Below are 11,818 nucleotides of genomic sequence, written 5' to 3' on the forward strand. Positions count from 1 at the left end.
AAACTAGAACAAGCAATCCTAAAATTCATATGGAACCACAAAAGGCCCGGAATAGCCAAAGTAATTTTGAAGAAGACCAAAGCAGGAGGCATCACAATCCCAGACTTTAGCCTCTACTACAAAGCTGTCATCATCAAGACAGCATGGTATTGGCACAAAAACAGACACATAGACCAATGGAATAGAATAGAAACCCCAGAACTAGATCTTTTTTCTTTTTTTAATGTTTATTTATTTTTGAGACAGAGCATGAGCGGGGGCAGGGCAGAGAGACAGGGAGACACAGAATATGAAGCAGGCTCCAGGCTCTGAGCTGTCAGCACAAAGCCCGACTCAGGACTCAAACCTACTCAAACCTCAAACTGTGATGGACATTTAACTGACTGAACCACCCACGTGCCCCTCATCTGCCTATTCTTCTAAGAAGCATCCATGGCTTCCCCAAATTAGAAATATTAGTTTTCTTTTCTCTATTCAAAATTGGTACTTATTTATTATGTAACTTCCTCAGTTTTATTTCCTTTATGGGAAAAGCAATATATACTTCATAAGATACATACATTATGTCTAGATGTGGTGAAAATAACCATTGCAAACACGAATATATTACTTACTATATGTCAGGAACCCTTCCAAGTGCTTTGTATATGTTGATTTATTTAATCTTCACAACACTGCTGTAAAGTAGGTACTGATATTATAATCCCCATTTTACAGATGAAGAAGCTGAAGCAAAAAAAAGTTAAGTAACTTACTCAAAGTCAGCAGCTAATAGGTGCTGGAGATTGGCTTCAAACCTCAGAAGCTGGACCCAGTGTGTATGGCCCTAACCACTAAATAATACTGCCTCTCTTCTGAAGTGAGGTCTATATTATATGACCACATCCTTTGTGTTCAAGATTGAAAATTACCCTTCATTATCCATTCTTATCAGTGCTATTTTACATTGTTAGTTACATACAGCCAGGTTGAATCCCACTTGCTTTTAAAGCTCTTTAACTGGCTGAAGAGAAAGGTGGGGAGAAAAGTCTCAAATAACATACATATAACTAGAGGTGGGATCCACAGTCTTTCGTTCTTTTGCCTTATTTAGGCAGGAAATTCTTCAGGCACAGAACACTTTTGAAAAATAGCTTTATCAGCAGATCCTTCCTGAGAGTTCTTTGTCATCCAGAAGTACCATACATCCAGCCTAGATGCAAAACATCCCTGAGGCCAAGCAAAGACTTGGAACTATAAGAATGCAAATGGCATTGGTTTTCCATTTCATCATTTTCAGATATGGATCTGTTTCCCAATCTTATCTGTATACTTTGTTACAGACTCTCTTATATTTGTCCTTAGTTTCTTCATTTGTGAAATGAAAGATTGGAAAAGACCATGAATGGCAAACAGATTTGCTTTTGTATGCCATATCCAATTGATTAGTTGTATTTGCCTTGGAGAACTGCAAGCCATAAGCCTGCAGTATATGAAGTACAGAAGTATATGTCAGCATATTTTCCAAGAATTTGCTTCCCTGGATTAGATGACTCCCCAGGATCCTGCCCAATTTTATGCTCATGTGAAAATAGCTACAAAGGGAAAAGGGAATAACAAAGCAGGGGATATGAATAAGATTTTTTAAAAAGGACTATGAGGAAAAAGAGTATGTCTGTATAATTACGATTTATACTGGAAGCAGTGAAGAGCAGGATTGATATTGCAGAAAATCCAATCAGTAATATGGTAGACTAATATAAAAGTCATGTAGAAAAAAAGAACAAAGTGAGGAGTCAGGCAAGAAGAGTTGAGTGTCATTATAAAAACGCAATGTCAGGGATATTTGTGGTGATGGAACTATTCTGTGTCTTGACTATGGAGGTGGAAAATGGGCCAACACATGTAACAACATTACATATAACTAAGTATGCACACACACACACACACACACACACACACACACACACGGATGAGTACAAGTAAAACTGGGGAAATCTGAATAAGATTGGTAGGTTATAGAAATGTCAATATCCTGTCTGTGATGCTTTATTATATTTTTGAAAGATATTACCCTGGAAGACAACTGAACAAAGGGTATATGGAATCTTTATATATTTCTTTTTTTTTTTTTATTTTTTTATTTTTTTTTTTCAACGTTTATTTATTTTTGGGACAGAGAGAGACAGAGCATGAACGGGGGAGGGGCAGAGAGAGAGGGAGACACAGAATCGGAAACAGGCTCCAGGCTCTGAGCCATCAGCCCAGAGCCTGACGCGGGGCTCGAACTCACGGACTGCGAGATCGTGACCTGACTGAAGTCGGACGCTTAACCGACCGCGCCACCCAGGCGCCCCTATAAAGACATTTAGAGAGAATTAGAGATAAGAGAATAGAGAACCAATACACAGACAAATAGTGTTATAAAATGGAACTAAAATCAATGATCAAAGGTAAAAACAGATGAAAATGTTTCTCTGCTGAAAAATGCCAATATTAATGGATTTAAAGGACTCCTCAAAATCTAGGCCTAATGAGAGAAAATAAATTTATTCTTAAACACATTGTGACATACTTTCTATATTATGAGGCTTGCAGCCAAAAATGACAGCCAGATGAAGTAGCTAGGAGCCAGGAGCTTGTGAACAGCCCTGGGTGCCACAGTGGGAATTCATAAGCCAGGGGCATTAATAAGCCCCTGCCCCATGATTTGATTTAGGGATTCTATTCCCCTTTAAAACCATGTACTGGTGCCAAACCTGAAAATGCTGCTGAATCACAGATGCTGCATGAGGAACATTTGCACTGAGAAAGATTAGATAGCTCCCTACCATTCAGAAGGATTTCCTACCATTCATAAATGATTTCTTGAAAAACATAAAGGCAACTTTTACAGTTATTATTTAGACATGGACCTAGACACAAAGCAAATTCAATCATTCCTATACTTGCTCCCAGAAACATTTCTTTAACCTTAATGCCATGTGTTCAGTTATGGATGTTTATGGACACGTGGCAGGCAGAAGGTACTACAAATGTACAAAAATCGGGCATGACCCCAACCTCCAAACAGCCTCTTAGACATAAGCATGTAGTAACAATAATAAAGGCTGTGATTTATTAAGTGTTATCTGCAGTCCAGATACTGCACAAGTGTTTTGTATATGATAATTTAATGATTTCAATAATTCCATTGAAGGCAGAATTGAGATTTTACTTCATGTTAGTGTGACCCAATGACTGTAATATTCTCTATGCTCACTGCCCACCATTTGCAAGATGAGGGTCAAATCACAAAGCTACCATGACATCTTCTGTGAACATGTACAGATTCATCATTTATTCATCAATACATATGTATTTGCATCATCCATGTACCAGGGTTTATGCTAGGTCCTGGGACACAATATTGAGAAAAACAGACAGGAATCCATCCCCAAGGAGCTTCAAGTGTAATAGGAGAAACTGGTATTATTCAAATGATCAAATTAATATGTAACTATATGTATTCATGGCAAGGGCTACAAAGAAAAGGATACACATTGCTTTGAGAGCATATAAGGAACCAATTTGACTTAATCAGAAAATTAGAGAAAGTTTTTCCAAAGAAGTGACTCTTTTTAAAAAATTTCTTTTTTTCAACATTTATTTATTTTTGGGACAGAGAGAGACAGAGCATGAACGGGGGAGGGGCAGAGAGAGAGGAAGACACAGAATCAGAAACAGGCTCCAGGCTCTGAGCCATCAGCCCAGAGCCCGACGCGGGGCTCGAACTCCCGGACCGCGAGATCGTGACCTGGCTGAAGTCGGACGCTTAACCGACTGCGCCACCCAGGCGCCCCAAGAAGTGACTCTTTTAAAGAAATCGGAAGAAGGATTAAGAGTTATTTGGTTGAAGAATGTAAGGAAGACACTCCAAGAAGAGGAAACAGCAAGGGAAAATTCCGGGGGGGTGGGGAGGCATAGAAATAAGATGGACTAAAACAAACAAACAAACATAAATGAAAAGATAAGCAAAGAAAAGAAAAGAAAAAAAAAGAAGAAAAGAAAAGAAAAGAAAAGAAAAGAAAAAAAACAGAGGACCACCGTGGAGAGAGCGAAAGAAGAGTGGTGCAAGATGAGGATAGAAACTTAACAAGTGCCAGGACATACCAAATCTCATGGTCCACATAAGGAGTTTAGTCTTCATCCTAAGAGCAAGAAGAAGCTGTTGGAAGGGTTTTAAAAAGGGAGTGGTTAGGGACATGATGAGTTGTGATTTTTCAATTATTTTTTTCTTTTTCTGTAGCCAAAGCTGTTAGTGTGAATTTCTAAGTTACAGTCTGTCTTAATAATGCTTATTATGACATCAAATGACAAAACATTATCTTCCTAAATAGAGGGGAGACACCATGAAGGCTGGGATTATTTCTTAAACTATATTTTATTGGATTTAAGATACCTAAATAAGATGTGTGTTTACTGTTGTATTCCACTAATAAAGAGAAAATGCTGCCAATTAGACTTGCCATTGATTATAAATAGCATCTCTATCCCAAAGATTTTAAAAACATGAAATAATGCACATATTTAACTAATGGAATATTATACTTCCTTTGACTCTCTTACAGTGCCTAACACAATACTGAATTGGTCAAAAGTGGAATGGGAAGAGTGTTGCCCTTCAAATGAGGAAACTTAGTTTGTAACTGGTTCTGCCATGCACCTGAACAAAAATGACTTTTTGGGTCCCACTCCACTTTTCTATAGTATGGACCACATGAGTACTGAGGTTCCTCCCAGATCTACATTTTCTTTGTGCAACAGCTGCCTGTCAACAGCTATAGGGAGAGGACTTTGAGGCTTTTCTCTGCTAGACAGAGTACCTTTCAGGGAGGTACAGGATCCCTTACACTTCTCCACGTGGAAGACAATAGGGAATGTGCCTGAAAGACATGCAGCCCTGAATTAGAGATAGAAAACTGGACTCAAGAAATCTAGTGACCAAGGGAAGTTTCTGTAGGCCTCATGTTAACCAGAAGATGGGAGCAGAGCATGGGCTATGTTATGGTTTGAACTGTGTTTCTGTCCAAATGGTATTGAAGTCCTACCCCTAGTAACTATGGATGTGACCTTATTTAGAAATCATGGGTCTTTGCAGATGGTCAAATTAATATAAGGTCACTAGGGTGGGCCATAATCCAATATGACTGTGTCCTTATGAAAGGGGAAATTTGGACACAGAGACAGACATATACAGAAGGAGCAAATGTGAAGTCCCAGGGAGAATACCATCTGTAAGCCAAGGAATGCCTGAGGTCATCAGAAGCTAGGAGAGGCATGAAACAAATTCTCCCTCACAGAACTTAGAAGGTACCAACCCTGCTAACACCTTGGTTTTGGACTTATAGCCTCTGAATTTTGTTTAAGCAGCCCCAGAAAATTATTAGAGGCTGTTTCCCAGAAGACCTATATCGCTACAGTGATTCAGGGTCTTTTACTTTCCACCCTCCTCTGCTTTTGAGAAAGTAGCAGACTATCACAGACCAGGGATTAAAAATTCACGATTGTTAAGAGAGTACAGTTTGCCCTCAACACTCTCTCACATCTGCTTTCTACACCTGACAATTCCTTCTCATGCCTCTGGCCTCAGGTATCAGCACCCCACTCTGCTTTCTCATAGCCAAGAATATCTTCCAGTGCCCTCCTCAGCCCTGGGTTACTCTTTCAACCTTAATTCCATTCTGCATCCTCCCCTCTCATTGGCCTTCATCTCATGTGTGTGTAAAATTAGTATTTAGCACTGGAAAGATACTGATAATTTTGTAGCACAGGTGGTAAATCTTGTAGGTGTCTGACATAGAATTTTCTGATAGGTGAAACACCTGTCAGTATGCAAGGTGCATTACTTCCAGGAGCCATTCTGGTGAGCTGAGAGGACACTTAAATTTTGGTTTGATGGTTAAGACAATGTGGGTCTTCCTCAATACAAAATCTTCTGTCTCCTACATTGGCTTTTCTTTTCACTTTGAATTAAAAGTAGTCTATTTGTAGGCTGAAAGCCTCTGGAGGAACCCAATCCCAGTCACATCCATTAATAGGACCCCACCCATTAAGGCTTCATAAATTGATGCCCCTCCAAGGCCAAGACTCTACTCTAACATGGCCTCTTTCCCCAGATCCACAGGGTTGGAACGTTGGTCTAGAAGAAAGTTAAGGTCCCTGGCAGCTGTAAGACTAAATGATCCTAGGATTTCATTCTTGTTATGTAATCTCTGCTCATAGCCCCATGTCCTCTACAGTCACTTTCTCTTCTAATTTCCAAAGCTTTCTCATTTCATACCTGCCTCTGAAGTATGCCTGGAAATAGGGACAATATTGAAATTCAAATTTTGTGCAATAACCAGTATGAAAAAATAATTATAAATATAAATATAGCTTTCATTTATTGAGAGCTCACTGTGTGCCTGAGTTGATGGTAAGTGTTCTATAAGCACTTTTTTTTTAACCCTTGATACAAGCCTAAGTATGAATAGGAATCCAACTTTATAATAAAGACTGAGGCTCACAGATTTAAAAACTTTTCTAAGATCAGATAGGAAGAACTAGAAATGGTATTCAAACCTAGATAGAGCCAGGAGGCCATGCTCTTAATCACTTTGCTATGCATTTGTTTATGGCTTAGGAAAATCTCCTTCCACCAGGGAACTTGAATCAGTTCTGAAACCTATGGAAGAATTATCTGAATGCAGACTTTAAACCTCAGAGAATATCTTAGAAATTTTGTCCTTCAGGGGAGCCTGGGTGGCTCAGTCAGTTAAGTGTCCGACTTTGGCTCAGGTCATGATCTCACAGTCAGTGAGTTCAAGCCCCATGTCAGGCTCTGTGCAGACAGCTCAGAGCCTGGAGCCTGCTTCAGATTCTGTCTCCCTCTCTCCCCCCGCTAGCACTCTGTCTCTCTCAAAAATAAAATAAGAACATTAAAAAAATTGTTTAAAAAGAAAGAGATTTTGTCTTTCTCTTCACAACTAAAGAAATCTGAGGAGTTCATGGTCAAAACACTTGCTGGTAGATAAACATCTACAGACAAAACTCTGCATTAAATTCAGATTTTTGGTCTCCTAGGCCATGATATAAGACAGGAGGAGAAACTTGTCCTAATCCTTATATTACTGGTTCCCAAACTTGAATAAGCATCAGAATTACCTTGTAGGACAGTTAAAACACAGATCCAAGGTCTTGTGGGAGACATTACAATTTTCAATTCACTTGCATTTCAATGTTCACGCAATGCTCTAGGAACTACCTTCTGAAAACTCAGTCTTTAAACCCAGAGGATGCTGCAATATTAGGTGAGTCGGCCTCTTACTCTGGTCATTGGGTAAGAACTGGGCCTTAATACAGTGGTTCTTAGCCTTGGCTGCACATTGAAATCATCTGGGAGATTTAAAAACCCACCAGGGTCTGAATTAATTGGTCTGAGGTATGGGTAGATCATTAAGTGTTTTACAAGCTCCTGACATGATTCTTATGTGCAGTCAGTGTTGAGTACCCCTGTCTTAACACTTCCAACTCTCTGATTGTGGGTAAGTTATACAAACTCTTAGTGCTTCAGTTTTCTCATGTACATAATGAAAATAATAATGGTAGTTATGACTTTTGTGAGTATTAAATGACTTAATAAATTTAAAATATTTGGAAATAGGAGTGGCATTTAGTAAATGTTATTATAAATGTTGGCTGTAATTGGCATCACCATTGTAGTTGTAATTAGTGTCTTCTCTCCTTTTTTCTGTGTCTTCTGATTTTTATGAACTGTTTTACATATGCACAAGACTTTAAGTTTTTTCTAATGACCTATATATTAAAGCCATCAAAATTAAGTAGGGTCAAATGGCCTACATTTCCCTCTCCCCTGGTAAAAAGCAACCACTCTGTTCTTAATAGTCATCACTGTTTAGTAGAAAGAACTTTCCATTCTTGAAAGTGAGAGTCTTATTTCAGGACTTTCAATTCTATTCCATTGAGTTATATGTCTATCATTATGCCAGTATGACATTGTTTTGATTAGCATAGATATGTACTGTTTTTTTAATTTTTAAATTGTATTTAATTCCAAGTTAGTTAACATATACTGTAATAATGATTTCAGGAAGAATTTAGTGATCCATCACTTACATATAACACCCAGTGCTTCCTCATCCCAACAAGTGCTCTCCTTAATGCCCATCACCCATTTAGCTCATCCCCCCCACCCAACACCCCTCCAGCAACTCTCAGTTTGTTCTCTGTATTTAAGAATCTCTTTTGATTTGCCTCCCTCTCTGTTTTTATCTTACTTTTCTTTCCCTTCCCCTATGTTCATCTGTTTTCTTTCTTAAATTCCACATGAATGAAATCATATGATATTTATCTTTTTCTGACTGACTTATTTTGCTTAGCATTGTACAAAATTTTAAAATCAGAAAGCATGAGTCCTCCAACATTGTTCTTTTTCAAAACTGTTTTGGCCATGCTTATTCCCTTGTACTTCTATATGAAGCTTGTTAATTTCTGAAAAGATGCAAACTGGGATCTGAATAGTAATTACATTGAATCTGTCAATCATTTGGGGACATACTGTTATCGTAACAATATTAAGCCTCTGATTCATGAACATGACATTTCTTTCCATTTATTTAGTTCTTTAGTTTCTTTCATCAATGTTTTATGGTTTTCAGATTGTAAGTTTTTTATTTTTATTTAAAAATTTTTAATGTTTATTTATTTTTTAAGAGAGAGAGAGAGACAGAGCATGAGGGAGGGAGGGGCAGAAACAGAGGGAGACACAGAATCGGAAACAGGCTCCAGGCTCTGAGCTGTCAGCACAGAGCCCAACGCGGAGCTCAAACCTACAGACCCTGAGATCACGATCTGAGCCAAAGTTGGACACTTAGCTGACTAAGCCACCCAGGGGCCCCTAGATTATAAGTTTTGTAGTATTTTGTTAAATCAGTTGTTAAGTGTGTTATTTTTTGGATTCCATTTATTCTTTTTTAAGTGTTTATTTTTGAGAGAAAGAGAACGTGAGCAAACAGGAGAGGGGCACAGAGAAGAAGACAGAGGATCCAAAGTGGCTCTGTGCTGACATCTGAGAGCCTGATGTGGGGCTCAAACTCACAAACTGTGAGATCATGACCTGAGCTAAAGTCAGACACTTAACTGACTGAGCCACCCAGGCACCCCTCTATTATTCTTTTTGATACTAATATAAATACAATTGTTTTCTTAATTTCATTTTCAGATTGTTCATTGCTAATGTATAGAAATGCAATTGATTTTTGTATATTGATCTTATGTCTTGAACCTTTAGTGAACTTATTTATTATTCTAATAGTTTTTTAGTGGATTCTTTAGGATTTCCTGCATAGAAGGTCATATCATCTATAAATAGAGATTGTTCTATTTCTTCCTTTAAAACTTAAATGTCTTTTTAAACTTAAATATTTCTTATTTTAAAATTTAAATTAAATGTCTATTTAATTTTCTTGTCTAATTGTGCTGGTTAGAACTTCTAGCAGAATGTTAAATAAACAGCAAAAGCAGGCATCCTGGTCTTGTTCTTGATCTTAGAGTGAAAGCATTGAGTCTTTCACAATGAAGTATCGTATTTATTGGGGTTTTTTTTGTAGACAACCTTTATTAAGTTGAGAAAGTTCCCTTATATTTCTAGTTTGGTAAGTTTGTGTGTGTGTGTGTGTGTGTGTGTGTGTGTGTGTGTGTGTGTTTATGAAGGGGTGTTGATTTTGTCAAATGCTTTTTCTCATCTATTGAAAGGATCGTGTGGGTTTTATCCTTTATTGATAGTGTATATTACATTGATATTCAGATGTCAATTCCTGGGTATGTCAAGCTATTATTAAAAAAGCAACCAAATTTTTGTTATGTTGTTATAAATTTCAAACACATAAAAAGTATAGAGAATAATATGGTGAACCCTCAGTGTCAATTATTATCTACTCCAGGACCAATTTGATTCATCTATACTCCTTGCTTAGCTCTGCCACATTCTAATAATTTTGAGGGAAATCCAAAAAAATATATTTTTCATCTGTTACTATTTGTGTATGTATTTCAAAGGGTGTAAGACTATTTAAAAATAGTCATAATATCATCATAATTAAAATAATTCCTTAATATCATAAAATGTCCAGTGAAAAAATTTCTTTAGTTAAAAAATCTGACTCAAGATCAAAATCAGGTCTATATATTAAAATTGATTCATGTGTCCCTTAACTCTCATTTAACTTTTTGGATCACCTTTCCACCTCTTCCCACCTCTTTTTTTGCATGAAAAAAGTAAGATAATTTAGTCATGCTTGCCACTGTCTAGGTTTTACCAGTTTTATCCCCATGGTAGAGTTTAACATGCTCCTCTAACCCTATATTTCCTGTAAACTGTTAGTTAGATTTAGAGACTTGATCAGACCCAAGGTTGATTTTCTAGCAGTGATTCACCATAAGTAATGCTGTCAAATTTTACCTAGGAGACACATAATATTTGATTGTTTAGTTTTTGTTTTGTTAGCAGCCATCACTATTTACTGCCTAGATTCATACTTTCATTAAGGCTTTCAAAGTAGTTATAGTCTAATTCTCCCTCTGTTCGTAAGTAACATGTTCATTCCATACAAGATTAAAGGGTGTTTGAGGGGGTGGACTGGAATTTATTGGAAGAATTTTTGGGGTATTTCCAGGAACCAAGGCTTCTTGAAGAGTTTTCAGAGTCTCAAAAACCATTAGGCAATAGGGAACTTCTCTCTCTTACCTCCCCAGGCTTGCCTCCATTCCTCTCAACTTGTTTAGCTTTTTTCATAGCCAAATATGGTTGCCCCATACTTCCTGCATTTACATTTCCCCAGCCAAACAACATGCAGAGATATTGTGCAAGGATGTTTCAATGTCAGATCCCCTAGATGATATATTCTGATTAGTCCAGTTTGGACCCACTAGTTATGACTATTAGGACAGTATGGAAAAGTCACACAGTTCAAATATGTCCACCTATGGATCAGGTGAGGGAGAGTTCTTAGAGAAGAAGTGTATGGTTTTTTTTTTTCTTCCAAAATTGTATTTAAATTCTAGCTAATTAATATAGAGTGCAATATTGGTTTCAGGAGTAGAATTCAGTGATTCATCAATTACATACAACACCCAGTGCTCATTGTAATAAGTGCCCTCCTTAATATCCATCATATATCTGGCCCATCCCCCACTCACCTCCCTCCATTAACCCTCAGTTTGTTCTCTACCTTTAAGAGCCTCTCATCACTTATTTCCCTTTCTCTTCCCCTTCCTTTTCCATATGTTTTGTTTATTAAATTCCACATATGAGTGAAATCATTTCTCTGACTGACTTATTTTGCTTAGCATAATTCACTCTAGCTCCATCCACATCATTGCAAATGGCAAGAAGTATATGTTTGGACAGATCTTCCAAAATAATGGTTATTGGTATCTCCTCCTTCCATGTCAATCCATGGCTTCAAACCACCATTTTTATATATTGATGAATTTCTTTCTCCTCCCTTTTTTTTTAAAATGAGCTTCAGATTCTTATATAAAACTTCCAACTGAAATATCTCCTTAGAAATCCTGTAGACCCGGGGCGCCTGGGTGGCGCAGTCGGTTAAGCGTCCGACTTCAGCCAGGTCACGATCTCGCGGTCCGTGAGTTCGAGCCCCGCATCGGGCTCTGGGCTGATGGCTCAGAGCCTGGAGCCTGTTTCTGATTCTGTGTCTCCCTCTCTCTCTGCCCCTCCCCTGTTCATGCTCTGTCTCTCTCTGTCCCAAAAATAAATAAAAACGTTGAAAAAAAAAAG

The sequence above is a fragment of the Herpailurus yagouaroundi genome, unplaced genomic scaffold (assembly GCF_014898765.1).
Source record: "Herpailurus yagouaroundi ecotype Mexico unplaced genomic scaffold, PumYag 29, whole genome shotgun sequence".
In the NCBI taxonomy this organism is placed as follows: domain Eukaryota; kingdom Metazoa; phylum Chordata; class Mammalia; order Carnivora; family Felidae; genus Herpailurus; species Herpailurus yagouaroundi.